This window comes from Oncorhynchus gorbuscha, linkage group LG05, assembly GCF_021184085.1.
Source record: "Oncorhynchus gorbuscha isolate QuinsamMale2020 ecotype Even-year linkage group LG05, OgorEven_v1.0, whole genome shotgun sequence".
Lineage (NCBI taxonomy): Eukaryota > Metazoa > Chordata > Actinopteri > Salmoniformes > Salmonidae > Oncorhynchus > Oncorhynchus gorbuscha.
In genome coordinates this window covers 48,061,367-48,079,601 of record NC_060177.1, presented here as the reverse complement: position 1 = coordinate 48,079,601, position 18,235 = coordinate 48,061,367, and the positions used below count along the sequence as shown (strand labels likewise).

The following is an 18,235-nucleotide window of genomic DNA, read 5'->3' as shown; positions in this document are numbered from 1 at the left end:
TCATTTGTAAAAATCCAAATAACTTCACAGATCTTCATTGTGAAGGGTTTAAACACTGTTTCCCATGCTTGTTCAATGAACCATAAACAATTAATGAACATGCACCAGTGGAACGCTCGTTAAGACACTAACAGCTTACAGACAGTAGGCAATTAAGGTCACAGTTATGAAATCTTAGGACACGAAAGAGGCCTTTCTACTGACACTGAAAAACACCAAATGAAAGATGCCCAGGGTCCCTGCTCATCTGCATGAACATGCCTTAGGCATGCTGCAAGGAGTTATGAGGACTGCAGGTGTGGCCAGGGCAACACTTTTCAATGTCCGTACTGTGAGATGCCTAAGATTGAGCTACAGGGAGACAGGAAGGACAGCTGATCGTCCTCGCAGTGGCAGACCACGTGTAACACCATCTGCACAGGATCGGTGCATCCGAACAGCACACCTGCGGGACAGCTACAGGATGGCAACAACAACTGCCCGAGTTACACCAGGAACATACAATCCCTCCATCAGTGCTCAGACTGTCCACAGTAGACGGAGAGAGGCTGGACTGAGGACTTGGCTTGTAGGCCTGTTGTAAGGCAGGTCCTCACCAGACATCACCGGCAACAACGTTGCCTTTGGGCACAAACCCACCGTCGCTGGACCAGACAGAACTGTCAAAAAGTGCTCTTCACTGACGAGTCGCGGTTTTATCTCACCAGGGGTGATTTGGAGGTGGAGGGTCCTTCATGGTCTAGGGCGGTGTGTCACAGCATCACCGGACTGAGCTTGTTGTCATTGCAGGCTGTGCGTTACAGGGAAGACATCCTCCTCCCTCATGTGGTACCCTTCCTGCAGACTCATCCTGACATGACCCTCCAGCATGACAATGCCACCAGCCATACTGCTGGTCAGGAATGTCAGTGATCTGCCATGGCCAGCGAAGAGCCCCGATCTCAATCCCATTAAGCACGTCTGGGACCATTTGAATCAGAGGGTGAGGACTAGGGCCATTCACCCCCAGAAAAGTCAGGGAACTTGCAGGTGCCTTGGAAGAAGAGTGGGGTAACATCTCACAGCAAGAACTAGCAAACTAGCAAATCTGGTGCAGTCCATGAGGAGGAGATGCACTACAGTACTTAATGCAGCTGATGGCCACACCAGATACTGACTGTTACTTTTGATTTTGACCCCCCCCCCCTTTGTTCAGGGACACATTATTACATTTCTGTTAGTCACATGTCTGTGGAACTTGTTCAGTTTATGTCTCAATTGTTGAATCTTGTTATGTTCATACAAATATTTACACATGTTAAGTTTGCTGAAAATAAACGCAGTTGACGGTGAGAGCACGTTTCTTTTTTTGCTGAGTTTAGAAGACATAGTATTATTATTTTCTAATTCACAAAATTTGAATCTCTCTATCCAACTTTCTCTCCCCTCCCTCCCCCTCTCCCCCTCCTCCAGGTGTCCATCCCTGACACCAGTAGCTCCTGTATGCGTGCAGTGTTGGAGTTCATGTACTGTGGGCTGCTTTCGCCCTGTCCTGATCTGGAGCCTATTGAGCTTATCGTCCTATCCAACCGGCTGTGTCTGCCACGCCTTGTTGCCCTCACAGAGCAGTATGCTGTGAATGAGCTGCTCCAGTGGGCGATGAAGGGAGTGGACATCGACGGACAGGTGCTGGCTTACCTGGAGTTGGCTCAGGTGAGTCTTTACACGTACCGTATACTCTGAATGACAGTTGTACTGATGACACTGTTACTGTAATACACATAATACACATACTACATTCTGTTGTTAGGAAAATACTATTTCACTGGAGAGAACATTCTAATTGATATCCAAGAAGGATCGGACCACCCTATAGCTCAGGCCTATATCAGATACCCAACTATAGAACACTTTGTTCTACAATGGCAGGTGACATTCATCTTTAAAAGTCATTTGTCCACTTCCCATTCAAGTTCATCTTTCTTATTTGTAAAGTAAGAAAGTTTGAGGTCTTTTTTCCCATTGGACCTTTTTGATGGACTGATCACCTATTCATTCATCCCTTGCAGTTCCACAATGCCAAGCAGCTGTCTGCCTGGTGTCTCCATCACATCTGCACCAACTACAACAGCGTCTGTCGCAAGTTCCCTAAAGACATGAAGGTCATGTCTCCAGGTACAGACCGCATTCCCTTTCTCTTCTCTACGTCTGTGTGTGTCTCCTCATCCGCTCTGTTCTACATTTTTTCATCTCTTTTGTACCTCCAGTCCCACCTCCGATCCCCAACTTCGCTCCCCATCTCTCGACTTGTTTTTAACGTTACTTTTTGGTCCCTTGTATTCACGCTTTCTTTCTCTTTCTATGTCTGTTTATGCATCTCTTATGTTCTCCCCCCCCCTCTCTCTCTCTGTTTGTAGAGAACCAGAGGCACTTTGAGAAGCAGCGGTGGCCTCCGGTGTGGTTCCTGAAGGAGGAGGACCGCTACCTGCGCTCTCAGAAGGAGCGCGAGCGCGAGGAGGAGATCCTACGCAAGCTGCGCACCAAGAGAGGCTGGTGCTTCTCGAGACACCCGTCCTCCTCACCCCATGTCTCCTGAGGCTGTCACCCCTCTATGACCCCTCCTGCTTCTGACCTCTCACCCCAGACTGAGGGAGCCAGCTATGAGTCTACCACCTCTCCATGACGGGAGAGCCAAGTCTCCCTTCTGTACGATTGTGTATGGCTCAGTGACCAGTCCAGTTCTCTGTGCCCAAGATGGTCTCACCTAGCTGGGCCTCAGTGACCAGTCCAGTCCTGCCTCCTCCACCTGAGATCCACCCACCAGCCTGGGGGTGACGAGACTGGGAACAAAAGGACTCTCTCTCTCTGCCCCTCAGTCACACAGAAGCTAAAGACCATTCCACAGACCACTGCTAAGACTCCCCTATGGGGAGGTTACCTCTGCCTTCATGTCTATTAGACTGTTAGCACACTGGACAAGACCAGAAGCCAGGGGGCGCCAGCTCTGCTTCAACACACATGGAAGGATGCTTTGTTTGGTTTTATTTCGCTTAGGGATTTGAAATTAGAGTAGAGCCCATCCCAGAGTTGGGTGTTTTGCCTCAGAGTCTCTGACCACCACCTATGCCTGTCTGACGTCTCTTCCACAGACTTTGTCATCCACTTTGGACAAGTTTGACACCATTTTGTTTTCTCCCGGGTTTCATCCCAGTGAAGCTCCGTGTTGGAGGTTCTGTTCTAGAATCAGCTGTGCAAGGGAGAGGCAGTAGAGGTGGTTAGTCTGGGTTGAGGTACGATGCTCAAGCAAAGGTGGTGGTTTGTGATTCAAGCACCCATCGTGATCCCCCACATAACACCAAGAGGAGAGGCCAACAGTGCTGAACAAATCCCCCTCAATGACATTCAAAGTGAACACTTGATAGCATTTCTGGATCAGAGGGCTATTTTATACCACTGCCATGGGAGGGAGTAAGAAGCCGAACTGAACAGATTTCTTCTTGCTCTGTCTTAATTGACCACTAGGGTGCCCCTCAGCCAGCCTGCCTTAACTCACTGCTCAGGGTTCCATCATCAACCCTCACCGGGAGCAAACAGGAGTTTTCTCCCCTGCCTGCATATATCCTTAATTCTAGTGTCTTTTAACTTTATTTTATTACAGCTGTATTTGAAAGTCAACTGTAGTCTTTTGTCCTCACTGAGTGTTGAAAGCACATGTATTATACCAAAAAATGAGGCAGACATGTTCCCTCCCTCCTGTCTCCTTGCCTTCCTCTGCTTGCCTCCTCCATAACATGGCAAATGTGGGGAGGAAGGGAATAAGGAATAGAGGAAGATAAACTTTTTGACACCCCCCCCTCTCAGTATGTTTTTATAAAGCTGCAATGTCAAGTAAAACCCAGGTGCCACTGCAGGACTTCCACTCCTTTAGCTGGAATTGAAAATGGCGCTCAGGATGTCCACTAAAAAGACAGAAAGTCTTTTCGGTCCACTATTTTGGGGGGTTTATGTCTGCTCAGCCCTTTATCAGTGTTAATAAACCTTTAAATCTGCCCATATATTGTTACATTCAGATGTGCTGCACTAAGGTTATTTTTTTTCGTATTAAAAGGTGTCTAATAGACATTAACGTTAGTGAATATATTCATAATATTATGAATTTCAATGTTGGTCTTTTCAGTATGAGCAGAGCTACGCTTTGCAGTTGAATCTTTCCATTTATTTAACGACATTCTGTCGTTTTCAATGCCGCGCTAGACCAAATATTTCACTTGCTTTTTTTTATTTCTTGCGCTGCAGAGTGCAGTTCTGTTTTGGTTGTGAGGGAGTGTGCTGCTTCAATCATTTTGTTAACAAAGGGAATGTGTAGTACTGTCTTTTAGTTGAGTGCTATGGAGTTGGATTTGGGCTGCTGAGAACATCTTAATAACCCACGGCACCGTCAAGATCTTAATGAATCCAAGACGTTGTATTACAACAGGCAAGTTTGAAGACGAAGAAAACAATAACTAACAAAGCATTATTACTGTATTTTAATTGCCTTCTTTTTGCACAAAAGTGGTAGTTATGTGGAAAAAAAGAAGACTTTGTAACATGTTTCTCTTTACCTCCTTCGTTCTATTTGTGGGTTTGAGATTTCCACCCCCGCCTTTACCCAGGTGACTGTGGGAGATAGATGGATGGCGTGAAACTTGTTTTTTTTTTTAGCTTTTCTTCACGGGATGCGTGTTCTAGTCATCAACAGCTACTGAAATAGCTATGCGATAGGATCTCATGAGACCCAAGTGAGAATTGGCCTGATTTTTACCCCCCCAAAAAACTGCAAACCTGCATATTTGGAATTGGAACACTGAAATAGTCCTTGCGCCCCTATTTCGGACTAGGATATTGGAACATTAATCTGGGGTTGACATAGGAACATAGAGCTATTTGACTTCCATGTCCCCTTTCAGTGCCCCATGGATGAGCTATTAAAGTTGTCTTACTAATGGTAGACATGCCCTACAAAGCCTTCCCTCATGGAAGTGCACATCCAATATTAGGAAACGGAGTATACTCAAAATGTACAGTGTAAGGTAGTGGTATACAGTTGCAGACCGGTTCTACAAAGGATAATAGTAGAGCTGATTGATTCAGTCTCTGGTTAATGCTTACACACCCAGTCTCACACCCTCAACCAGGCCAGAGAGGCAGGCCTCTCCCTCGCCTTCCTCCCACGTCTGAGTCTCCCTCTGGAGCTGCAGACCCCAGCGCTACTCCCGGAGAGTTTCTGGGTCTTCGGGTGGTCAGTGGAAACTCAGGCCTTAAGTTAGTAATCGAAGGGGCTGTTAGTATTGTAAGTACCTTCTGTAATGCAATAGAGACCAAGGTTTAGACACCTGTGATCTAGGGGATGCGAACGCTTACTATGAGAATACTGGTTGCCTTGTGTGAATGCTGTTCAACACTTGTGGGATGTGGTTATTATTTTTGCATCATGGCCTAATTTTGGTTTTGTAAATGCACTTTTCTCAGTTTTTCAGTATCGGGTTGCACTTTCCTTCCTTTTGTGGTCTTTTTAGCTCTGACTTTTTTGTGCTTGGCATGGACAATTCTTTAACCGGGTTGTTTTAAAAACGTGATATTTTGTAGCATGGGATCTTCCTTTCTCCCTTCAACTGTCCATGTGGCTTTCTTAGGGCTTTGACTGAGTGTGTAGCTACCTCGTCATGCTCACATACAAAGGCAACCCGGGCTCAGCTGTAGTATCCTAGTATTAGTGACTGAAATGAAAGCCTCTGTCCATTATGTGTGAAGCCTCTCAAGTCAGTCATACTATTGTAATTGTATATAATATTATCCTCATACGTTCAGTTGGCTTGAGTACAGCCTAAATGTAACGTCATTGGGGATCTCATCATGACATTGAGGGTACACAGGAATCTCAGTAACTAATGACAATGGTTATTGACGTTGGCAAGATGTGTTGCTTCTTGTACAGTGTTAAAGCAGTATTTTACCAGGTGTGGGACCATGGTTTCCCCAGTGTGCTGGTACAGTTGTGGTAGGTTGTGCTCACGTTCTATGAATTCATACACCTTGGGAATGTCCTATTTATAAATCGGGCAGCCTTGGGAGCTACAGAATTTTGATTGGGCTGAAATGCATGTATACACAGGGAAACAAATTACGAAGTGGATCTTTGGCTTTGAACAGCCGTCAATAGTTGACCCACATTGCCCCCTATTGGCCCATTTCTGTACCTGTGATTTGAAACGTCACATTTTTATTTATTTTACCTTTATTTAACCAGGCAAGTCAGTTAAGAACATATTCTTATTTTGAATGACGGCCTGGGAACAGTGGGTAAACTGCCTGTTCAGGGGCAGAACGACAGATTTGTACCTTGTCAGCTCGGGGGTTTGAACTCGCAACCTTCCGGTTACTAGTCCAACGCTCTAACCACTAGGCTACGCTGCCGCCCCATTAAGTCCATACTCTTTTGATGTCACTTTCACATCACCATAATTTGCATCAGCTCAAGAGTGTAGTATTGTCCAAAGAAAACATGAGTATTGCTGAGAATTTGAAGAATATTTTTGACCATGCCGCTTATTGACAGAGAACCCCTTGTTGTTGTTTGCCCCTGGTCTGGCGTCTCCTGTGCCTTTTGATAATGACCTCATGCTGGCGCCCTCTTGTCGAGCCTCTAGCGGTCAAACAGGGAAATGGTTCCGATCGTTTTTTCCACCATTCATTTTTCTGTTAGGGAATTTTAGAAACACTTCAAATAAATTGTATCACTATATTTAGCTCTATTTACATTCAGATTTGAACATTCTAATTAGCATCACAGTAGACATCATGAAAGACTACAAATCCCTGCAAGCTCATGCACGTCATCTGTAACTGACACCTTTGCTAACTGGTTTTGTGTCAATTTAAAACATGCACAAGACCGTTTACATAATTGTCAATTTATATAAATGTTGACGCTTTTCATAACTACATTTAGCTAACATTAGATAGTTAATCCAGATGTTCTTTGCCTCGATTCGGCAGTCTCGCCCAGATCATCAAAGCATTTGTCGTTCTTTATGATAGCCACATTAGCCTCTAATTAGCATTTCATTTTTTAAATACAGGCAAATATTTTGATAAAAGTCACCTTGTCCTAGAGAGATTTACACGAAACACAGCCCTTATTTGCGGTGTTTCTAAAATCTCCTCTGGTAAAAATGAATGGTGGAAAAACGATTATGACTCGTACCATGGTACTCTATAGGTTTACTGTACATATGAGGAGGGGCCTCTAAACCAATGCCTTCTGGGTTCAGGTTAGCACCCACCATGCAGGCTAAAAACACATCTGCACACACATTGGACCAGGCGGGTTTCCTCCTTGTCTCTTAGTGCCTGTGGATTGACCAATGATTCCGCCATCCTATGCTGTGTACCAAAGGGGCTATGTTGTTGAGGCCTACAGTAGTCTACAGTAGCTGTGGGGTACACAGTGCATAAGGCCCCTGACTTGGAGCTTTACAAATATGTCACCCAAACCTTGTCGTCACATCGTCCAAACCAAGCGAGGCTGTAGATACTAAATTGTTGAGAAGACATTGAGAACCGACAGATTTCAGATTCATGAACAAACTGATCTTTTGCACTTGGCAGTCTGTCAAGGCATGCCCTTTCTGTCTATTATGTAGCCTTAAGTTTACACCATGTGTGTACTAATGGATTATTAAACCCAGTTTTACCAGCTTGCCTCGGCAGTCACAAATGGCTTCAACCCAACTCTGGCTCTCTCTCTTCTCTCTTCTCTCTCTCAATAAAGAAGGGAGACAGTACAACAAAATGTGAAAGTTGAGCACTACAGTGTCTACCGTTTTTTTTTTTTACACAAAATGGCACAACTGCTCCTCGGCTGCAACAATACTCTCCAGTTAATTTTGTAAACCTGATCTCCACTTGTTTGACCCAAAACTGTGTGTTACGCCGCGTTCACTCGCTAGTCAGGAACTCGGAAACTCCGAAATTTCCGACTTGCTAACTTGTTGAACAGGGCACGTGTATAACCACCAGCAGTTCGCAAGTCACACATTTTTTAGAGTTTTAATAGTTCCAATTAGCACATGAATGCGTCATTAGCCCAGGACGGAGAGAGCTGGGAGGGACAGAAGCCTTGGTAGGTTGTAGGTGTATCTCTGCTCTGTGACATTTTCAGTGTGACTTACACATAGTATTAATATGCACTTCTGTTTCCCTCATTCTCATTTCAAATGAATATTGGTATTAACTGCTTGTGTTAATATGTTTCTGAAACTGAAAAAGCACACACACACACAACACCACATACACACAATATTAAGGGCTTTTTTTAAAGACAACAATCAGAATGTTTTGCTGCTTTTACAAAAATGTTTTGAATAATCCTTTGTAATATTTTTTAACCACTGATTTGTAAAAAAAAAAAAAAAGGAAACAAAATATATTTCTTTTGCCGTTTCAGTATTTTAATGTTTCACCTGGCTTTTAATTAAACCCTAAGTAAATATTATCTATTTGTCCTTTTGTCTTTTGAGCCTATTGTTCTATATCAATTCTCCATGATGCTTCTTGTGCACAGATATGTTTTAGAAACTGTGTGTGTGTGTGTGTGACAAGTGGGAACATTTCACCGGTACCCACAAGGAAACAGGCTATTTTAGGCTTAGGAGTTAGGGTTAGAATTAGGTTTAGGAGCTTGGATTAGGATTATGGTTAGGGATTAGGGAAAATAGGATTTTGAATGTGAATCAGTTGTTTGGTCCTCACTAAGATAGTAAAATGTGTGTCGTGTCTGTGTCAGGGGAAAGCGACTGCCACGGAGGTTCAAGGCCAACCGCAGGTACTGCAGGCATCTTTAGAACAAAACAAGATCCTATATTATAGTGAATTAAAAAAGGTGATCTTTGTGGTCGATCTTTGTGTAAATAAAATAAATGTTTGAAAGACAATCATGTTACCAAAAGTTGCTTCTAATACACCAAATGTATGTCCTTGCATTGATTATTTTAAAATCACATGAAGAAGGAATCATTTAGTTCAGTTTGTCATTTATTGTCATGAGTCTTGCCCTGGAGGCAGAAATGAGCGGTTTCTGCTCGACGGACCAGCTGCAAAGTAAAAAAATGTCTATATTGTAAAACTTCATGAAAACGAAAATGTGCTTTCTGAACTTAATTTAAGGTGGTTAAGGTTAGGTTTAAAATCTGATTTTATGACTTTGTGGCTATGCAGCTTGTGACCACTCTGCATAGCTGCATCCAGTACATGAGTCATCTCAATAAATGCTAACACGCTAATTGTTGTATAAAGATGGCGCTTGGATGCATAGCCGCAATTATTGGGCTCCTAACCAATTTTGTTATTTAGTTTGCGCTGATCTTACATTTTTTTGTTCATGAGGTTTCTCCAATTTCCTATGACTGAAAAAAGATTCTGGACATCAGAACAGCAATCACTCACCTCAATCTGAACGAAGACTTCTACTTCAATGAGTGGCGCAGCAGTCTAAGGCACTGCATTTAAGTGCAAGAGGCAGTCCCTAGTTTGAATCCAGGCTGAATCACATCCGGCCGTGATTGGGAGTCCCATAGGGTGGCGCACAGTTGGCCCAGCATCGTCCGGGTACGGCCGGGGTAGGCTGCCATTGTAAATAAGAATTTGTTCTTTACTGATTTGCCTAGTTGAATAAAGGTTAAATAAATGAGTCTTCGGCACAGGACATACTGCGCTCACCTCAGAGCAGACCCTAATCCCCGACACTCGAAGAGGAAAACACGTTGTTATCGAGGTCACCGGACAGGCACATTGACAAGACTACGGTGGTGAGTGAATAAACAAGGACATGGATAATACGCAGGGTTTGTCATGCATCGGCAGGACAGAACAGTAGCGTCCGGGAAGATCCGTGCGGGTGGGGTTGGGTGTGTCTCATTGTCAACAAAGACTGGTGCACAATCTCTAATATTAAGGAAGTTAGACCATGCTGTTTACCAAGAGAGTCTATCTATATGTTTTCGTAGATGTCTATTTACCACCACAAACCGATGCTGGTACTAAGACCACACTCAACGAGCTGTATAGGGCCATAAGTGAAAAAGAAAATGCTTTTCCACAGGCGGCGCTTCCAGTGGCCAGTGATTTTAATGCAGGAAAAAAAAGTGTTTTACCTCATTTCTACCAGCATGTCACCTGTGCAGCTAGGGGGGGGGGCTGTAGATCATCTTTACTACACACACAGAGATGCATACAAAGCTCTCACTCACCCCACACTTGGCAAATCTGACTATAACTCTTATCGTCCAGATTCCTGCTTGCAAGTAAAAACTCAAACAGGAAGTACAAGTGACACCCCAATACAGAAGTGGTCCGATGAAGCTGATGCTAAGGTACAGGACTGTTTCGCTAGCACAGACTGGAATATGTTCTGGGATTCATCCGATGGCATTGAAGAGTTTACCACATCAGTCACCAACTTCATTAATAAGTGCATTGACGACGTGGTCCCTACAGTGACAGTATGTACACATCCCAACCAGAAGCCATGGATTTCAGGCAACATCCGCACTGAGCTAAAGGCTAGAGCTGCCGCTTTCAAAGAGCGAAACACTAATCCGGACACTTGTTAAAAAAATCCTGATACGCCCTCCGACTAATGATCAAACAGGCAAAGTGTCATTACAAGAATAAGATTGAATCCTATTATACCGTCTCTGATGCTCGTCGGATGTGGCAGAACTTGCAAACCATCACAGATTACAAAGAGAAAACAAGCTGAAAGATGCCCAGTGAGGCGAGTTTAGCAGACGAGGGAAATGCTTTCTATACTCGCATCGAGGCAAGCAACACTGAACCATATGTGAGAGCACCAGCTGTTCTGGACGACTGTCTGATCACGCTCTCTGTAGCCGATGTGAGTAAGATCTTTAAACAGGTTAACATCCACAAGGCCGCAGGGCCAGACGGATTAAAATTATGCGTACTCAGATCATGCCCTGACCAGCTGGCAAGTGTCTTTCTTCACTGACATTTTCAACCTTTCCCTGATGCAGTCTGTAATACCTACATGTTTTAAACAGATCACCATAGTCCCTGTGCTGAAGAACACCAAGGTAACCTGTTTAAATGACTATTGCCCCTGGCACTCATATCTGTAGCCATGAAATGCTTTGAAAGGCTGGTCATGGTTCATATCAACATCATCATCCCAGAAACCCTGGACCCAGTCCAATTCACATACCGCCCAAACAGATCCACAGATAACGTAATCTCTATTTCCCACCTGGACAAAAGGAACACCTGCGTGAGAATGCTGTTCGTAAACTACAGCTCAGCTTACAACACCATAGTGTCCTCCAAGCTCATCACCAAACTAAGGTTCCTGGGACTGAACACCTCCCTGCAACTGGATCCTTGATTTCCTGAAGCGATGACCCCAAGTGGTGAGGGTAGGCAACAACACATCTGCCACACTGACCCTCAACGCCTTTCATGGGTGTGTGCTTAGTCCCCTCCTGTACTCCCTGTTCACACACGACTGAGTGTCTGCGCACGACTCCAACACCATCATCAAGTTTGCTGATCATTGTCCTATAATGGTCCATACACACCAACACAGTCATGATGAGGGCACAACAATGCCACTTACCCCTCAGAAGGCTGAAAAGATGGGCACTCAGATCCTCAGAAAGTTCTACAGCTGCACCATTGAGTACATCTTAACTGGCTGCATCACTGCTTGGTATGGCAACTGCTCGGCAGACGACCGCAAGGCGCTGCACAGGGTAGTGCGTACAGTCCTGTACATCACAGGGACCGAACTCCCTGCCATCCAGGACCTCTATACCAGGCGGTGTCATAGTAAGGCCCTAAAAATTGTCAGACTGCAGTCACCCAAGTCAGACTGTTCTCTCTGCTACCGCACAGCAAGCGGTACCAGAGCGCTAAAGTCTAGGAGAAAACGGCTCCTGAACAGCTTCTTCACCCAAGTCATAAAACTGCTAAATAGTTGACCCTTTTTGCAATAACTCAGACAGTATGCACACATACTGGACTCTGCTCACACATCACTTACACTGACACTCCAACACATTCTGCTGCTACTGTTTATTATCTATCATGTTGCTTAGTCACTTTACCTCTAACTAAATGTACATATCTACCTCAAATTCCTAATAGCCCTGCACATCGACTCGGTACTGGTACCCTATGTACAGTGCCTTCGGAAAGTTTTCAGACCCGTTTACTTTTTGTTACATTTTGTTACGTTACGGCCTTGTTGGAAATTTGATTCAAATGGTTTTTATTCTGATCAATCAACACAATACCCCATAATGACAAAGCAAAAATAGGTTTTAAGAAATGTTTGCTAATTTATAAAAAGAAAACAACTGAAACTTTTTACTTACTTAAATATTCAGACCCTTTACTCTGTACTTTGTTGAAGCACCTTTGGCAGCAATTACAGCATCAATTATTCTTGGGTATGACCACAAGCTTGGCAGACTGTATTTGGGGAGTTTCTGTATCATTCTTCTCTGCAGATCCTGTCAAGCTATGTCAGGTTGGATGAGGAGCGTTACTGCACAGCTATTTTCAGGTCTCTCCAGAGATGTTAGATCGGGTTCCAAGTCCAGGCTCTGGCTGGGCGACTCAAGGACATTCAGAAACTTGTCCAGAAGCCACTCCTGCGTTGTCTTAGCTGTGTGCTTAGGGTCGTTTTCCTGTTGGAAGGTGAACCTTCGCCCCAGTCTGAGGTCCTGAGAATTCTGGAGCAGGTTTTCATCAAGGATCTCTGTACTTTGCTCCATTCATCTTTGCCTCGATTCTGACCAGTCTCACAGTCCCTGACGCTGAGAATCATCCCCACAGCATGATGCTGCCACCACCATGCTTCACTGTAGGGATGGTGCCAGATTTCCTCCAGATGTTACGCTTGGCATTCAGGCCAAAGAGTTCAATCTTGGTTTCATCAAAGCAGAGAATCTTGTTTCTCATGGTCTGAGAGTCTTTAGGTGCCTTTGGGCTGTTATGTGCCTTTTACTGAGGAGTGGTTTCCGTCTGGCCACTCTACCATAAAGGCCTAATTGGTGGAGTGCTGTAGAGATCGTACTTCTGGAAGGTTCTCCTATCTCCACAGAGTAACTCTAGAGCTCTCTCAGAGTGACCATTGGGTTCTTTGTCACCTCCCTGACCAAGGCCCTTCTCCCTCGATTGCTCAGTTTGGCGATTGGGCCAGCTCTAGGAAGAGTCTTGGTGGTTGCAAACTTCTTCCATTTAAGAATGATCGAGGCCACTGTGTTCTTGGGGACCTTCAATGCTGCACACAATTTTTGGTACCCTTCCCCAGATCTGTGCCTCGACACAATCCTGTCTCGGAGCTCTACGGACAATTCCTTCGACCTCATGGCTTGGTTTTTAATCTTACATGCACTGTCAACTGTGGGACCTAATATAGGCAGGTGTGTGCCTTTCCTAATCATGTCCAGTCAATTGAATTTACCACAAATTGTAGAAAAATCTCAACGATGATCATTGGAAACAGGATGCATCTGAGCTCAATTTCGAATCTAATAGCAAAAGGTCTGAATAATTATGTTAATATGGTATTTCTGTTTTTGATTTGTACATTTCTAAAAACATGTTTATGCTTTTTGTCATTATGGGTTATTATGTGTAGATTGCTGTGAGGATTTTATTTTTATTTAATCAATTACGAATAAGGCTGTAGTGTAACAAAATGTTTAAAAAATCTTAGGGTCTGAATACTTTCTGAATGCACTTTATATAGCCACGCTAACATTGCTGCAGTAGCCCGGGTTGCCTTCAATTTGAGTTGCTCAGTGAGAGGGGGCAGCACTGAGCTAGCCTGCAACGTCACTTCCTGGAGTAGCTCATGTTCTGTCTCAATGAGATGCCATCTTAAACCAACTTTTTGTCTTCAGTGGCTATTGAGTCTTCACAAAGGAATGAATGGTGTCATGTGATCAATGGCTTTGTGCGTTCATATATACAGTCATTGGTCTGTCTGTGTCAGGAGACTCATCTATGTAACCAGTAGATGGGGGTAGAGATCAACGTTGCCTCCTGCTCTTTCTTCCTCATAGTTCCTGCCTCAGTTTATGACATAATAATGCCTCAATCCTCACAACAGATCGAGATCCTTTTGAGAATTAAAGTTTGATGTATTTAAACTTAGACCTGTTTAGGTAAGGTATTGGGTGTATAGTTTTATAGGACACTGCATAACCACATCAACCACAGTCAACCATCACATCATTGCAGATATACTGGATTGAATTTAAAGGGTCAAGCATAGCCCTAACATCACGACATTTTATTGGTTTTTAACAGTGGTGTAAAACATACTTTAAAGTACTACTTAAGTTGTTTTTGGGGGGTACTTTACTTTACTATTTTTGACTACTTTTACATTTACTTCACTACATTCCCGAAGAAAATAATGTACTTTTTACTCCAGACATTTTCCCTGGCACTCAAAAGTACTCAAAAGTTCCATTTTGAATGCTTAGCAGGACAGGATAATTGTCCATTTCAAGCACTCTATCAAGAGAACATCCCTGGTCATCCTACTGCCTCTGATCTGGTAGACTCACTGAACACACATGCTTTGTTTGTAAATGATGTCTGAGTGTTGGAGTGTGCCACAGGGCTATCCGTACATTAAAATAACAAGAAAACGGTGCAGTCTAGTTTGCTTAATATAAGGAATTTGAAATGATTTATACTTGAACTTTTACTTTTGATTCTTAAGTATATTTGAGAAATTACATTTACTTTTGATATTTAAATATATTTAAAACTAAACACTTTTAGACTTTTACTCAAGTAGTATTTTACTGGGTGACTCACTTTTACTTTAGTCATTTTCTATTAAGGTATCTTTACTTTTATTCAAGTATGACAACTGGGTACTTTTTCCACCAGGGGTTTTGAATAAGAACTGGCCTATCCTATAACCTGACCTGGAAAAACTCTGGGTCCTAGCTACAGTCTATAAAAGTGGGGCCTACCTACACCTGATCCACAGCAGTACCCTGCTCTCCTTCCTTCACATAAGCTCATGTGATCTCCATGCTCTACCAGTTTTCCCTTGGAGTGAGGAACAACGCCAGAGTCTCAGTCAGCCTGTGGACCTATTGGAACGATCCCAGCCTTGGCCTATACAGAGGGAATGGAGTAGGAAGACGTGAAGCTGTAGCACCACACACACACACACACACACTGGGTTTCTGTCTCTAGCTCCACAACATGCACACTGAGCAAGTCACCTCAAGCTCTGTTATTATTGCTGCTGCTATTGTCATAAAGGAGACAGATTATTGAGTGGAGAGAAGGCGGAAGAAGACGAAAAGAGCGAGAACTCCAGTGAAGTTCCTCATTTGAGCAAGATGAAATGTGGGAGATCATCAACACAACCCATTGATATTGATCATCTACTCAGTGAACTGATCAGTAGAGTATAGCCCGTTTACCTATACGGTTGCGTCCAAAATAATCACCCTTGATAAAGATGAGCAAATAAGACTATGAAATAAATAACACAAATACTATATTTAACCATTTAGTTTAATAAGTTATCATGTATGTCCTTTGGTCTGCCCTTATTGCCTGCCCTATTCAATTCATACCATAGCTTTTCAATGGGGTTTCGAGTCTGGGACTGAGATGGCCATTGCAAAATGTTGATTTTGTTGTCAATTAACCATTTATTTGTGGATGTTGATGTGTGCTTGGGGTTATTGTCTTCGTGGAAGATCCACTTAAAGCCAAGTTTCAACCTCCCGGCAGAGTCAACCAGGTTGTTGGCTAAAATGTCCTGGTACATGCTAGAGTTCATAATGCCATTGACCTTAATAACAAGGGCGCCGGCACCAGTGGAAGCGAAACAGCCCCATAACATCAAAGATCCACCAACATATTTTACAGTAGGTGTTTTCGGCATATGTATCCTTCTTTCAATGCCAAACCCCCCTAGTGTGTGTGGCATAAGAGCTCTATTTTTGTCTCATCTGACCATAGTACTGGTTCCAATCCAAGTGCCAATGCCATTTAGAAAACTCCAGGCGTTCACATTTTTTGGTCGCTCTCAATAAAGGCTTTTTTTCTAGTCTAATTGTAGATTTGGATACTTGTTGACCCGAAGATGTGACCGAGTCCTGTAATTCTCATATATTGGCCCTTAGATTTTTCTTTGCATCACAAACCATCTTCCTCACTGTACGTCAAGATACACTTGAGTCCAATACCAGAAACGTTTACCACTGTTCCAGTGGATTTAAACTTCTTAATTGTTGCCCTAATAGGGATTAAGTGGTATATATTTATTTTTTTACCAATCTTTTCGTTTGTGAGTTCTTTGCCTTTTTCCATGGTAATGGATGACATAGGGATTTCACATTTGTGTACCTCATTTTCATACCCCAGTGAAACAGGAAGACATGGAAGGCCACAATACAGTTCCTTAAATTGAGAAAAAGTAGAATGTCAATGCAGATAACATTTTTGTTTGATTTTATTTATACGAATCTTTAGGAGTGACAACATTTCTGACACTTATCTTTTTGAAAGAAAAAAAGTAATTACTCTTATGCTGAGCAATTGTATTAGTATAAAATAATATAATTGTTACAAAATCCTTTTTGCTCATCTTTTGCAAGGGTGTCAATCATTTTGGATGTGACTGTATATCCCCATAATGGCTGTGGACTGTCTAATAACAATCCCCACACAAACCAAACCGTTACCTCATTTTGAAATGCCATTCCCCAGCTTGCTCTACTTGTTCCCTCCAACATGTAATGGCTTTCTGACAAAACATCTTGTATTCTGCCTGTATCCAGAATGGTATTCTACTTTCTGAGTTTCCTGAAAGGTTCTGGAAGTCAGACAGACAGACTGTACACTGAGTAAGCGCAAATCTTTGCCATTTTGCTCACTGGTCTATTCATAGCAGACATGAATCATTAAGATATAGTCTTTCCAACCGTCAGAGTTTTGTGTTTTAATAGAGGAAGTCTGGTAAGCGTTTAGTAAACGCCACGCAAACTGGGCTGGGGATTGCTGGGTTGCCATGGTTACCTGTAGTGATGTGGCTTATGGGTAATATTAGAAGGGCAGTGGGGGTGGGTGGGTGGTTACAGGTCATGGAGTTCTTGTACCCACGCCATCTCAATCCGGGCCCGTTTGTGTGTGCCCGTGACTGTGTAATTGTGTCTGCGTGCATGCAAAATTGTTCGATGGCAATAACAACCCTCACATGTGCCACAATGTTGACAACACCCCGGCATCACCAGTAACCGACTGCCACCCAAACTCCTTTATAACTGACGTCATTTCTCCTCATATTGTAGTAAATGGGGGGGATTTACAAACGTGTGTGTGTGTGGCGGTGACCACTGGGTTGCTGTGTGTCGCCTGGCCAGAGACGTCAGTGAGGCAGTGATTACAGGCCTTAACCCTGTGTCCGCTGCTTTATCAGGGATGTGTTCAGCGTTCCCACTGAGCACCGCCGCCACAGCCTCGTTTAACGCAGTCTAAGAGCTAGTGACACATGGTGACATCACCACCACCACATGTGGCTCTCGTTTCAGAGCTTTCTCCAGGAAGAGGATGAGAGGATGTGAATCTGTGAAGAAAGGAGGGAGAATATTGCCATGCTGCTAACAAGAAATGTATTTGAGCTGACGTTTCAAGAGCAAGCACGTCAACTTGCGATGAAAATATCCATAATCGACTCAACCCATCTCTCAGAGAAATGGCAACGTTGTGATGGACGGGGGACTCTAAAGGCGTCCGCATGCTTCCCAGCCGAAACAGTTCAGTAGAGTTTGTGCGTACATTATGGTGACATTTTGTGACGTTTTTGTTTGTTTGGATTTCGGTGAGGGTTTTTTCAGGCTGTCCGGGCACCAACATTTCTTTCTGGAGGCAAGCCGATGTTCGGCGCCAAAGTCTACGCCCCTTCGTTGGTGATTGGTCAGTAGCAAAGATTCATCAGTAAAGTCTTTGTCAAACAGAGAGAGGGACCGGAAGAGAGAAAGAGGTGGAGAGAAAGGGAGAGAGTTATACAATGTGTTTAGTAAGTCTAAGTATTTTGCCAGTGCGTGTGTGTAAAGTGTGTGTGTGTGCGCATGTGTGTGTGTGCGTGTGCATGCGTGTGTATGTAAGACACACTGGGGCTCCAGGGGAAGATAAGTCAGTCAGAGTAGCT

General features: G+C 43.6%; 1 pseudogene; it reads left to right on the top strand.

Moving 5' to 3' along the window:
• The window catches only part of LOC124035992, a 64,766-nt pseudogene extending 56,319 nt beyond the window's left edge, over nucleotides 1-8,447 (top strand).
• The last annotated feature ends 9,788 nt before the right edge of the window (nucleotides 8,448-18,235 follow it).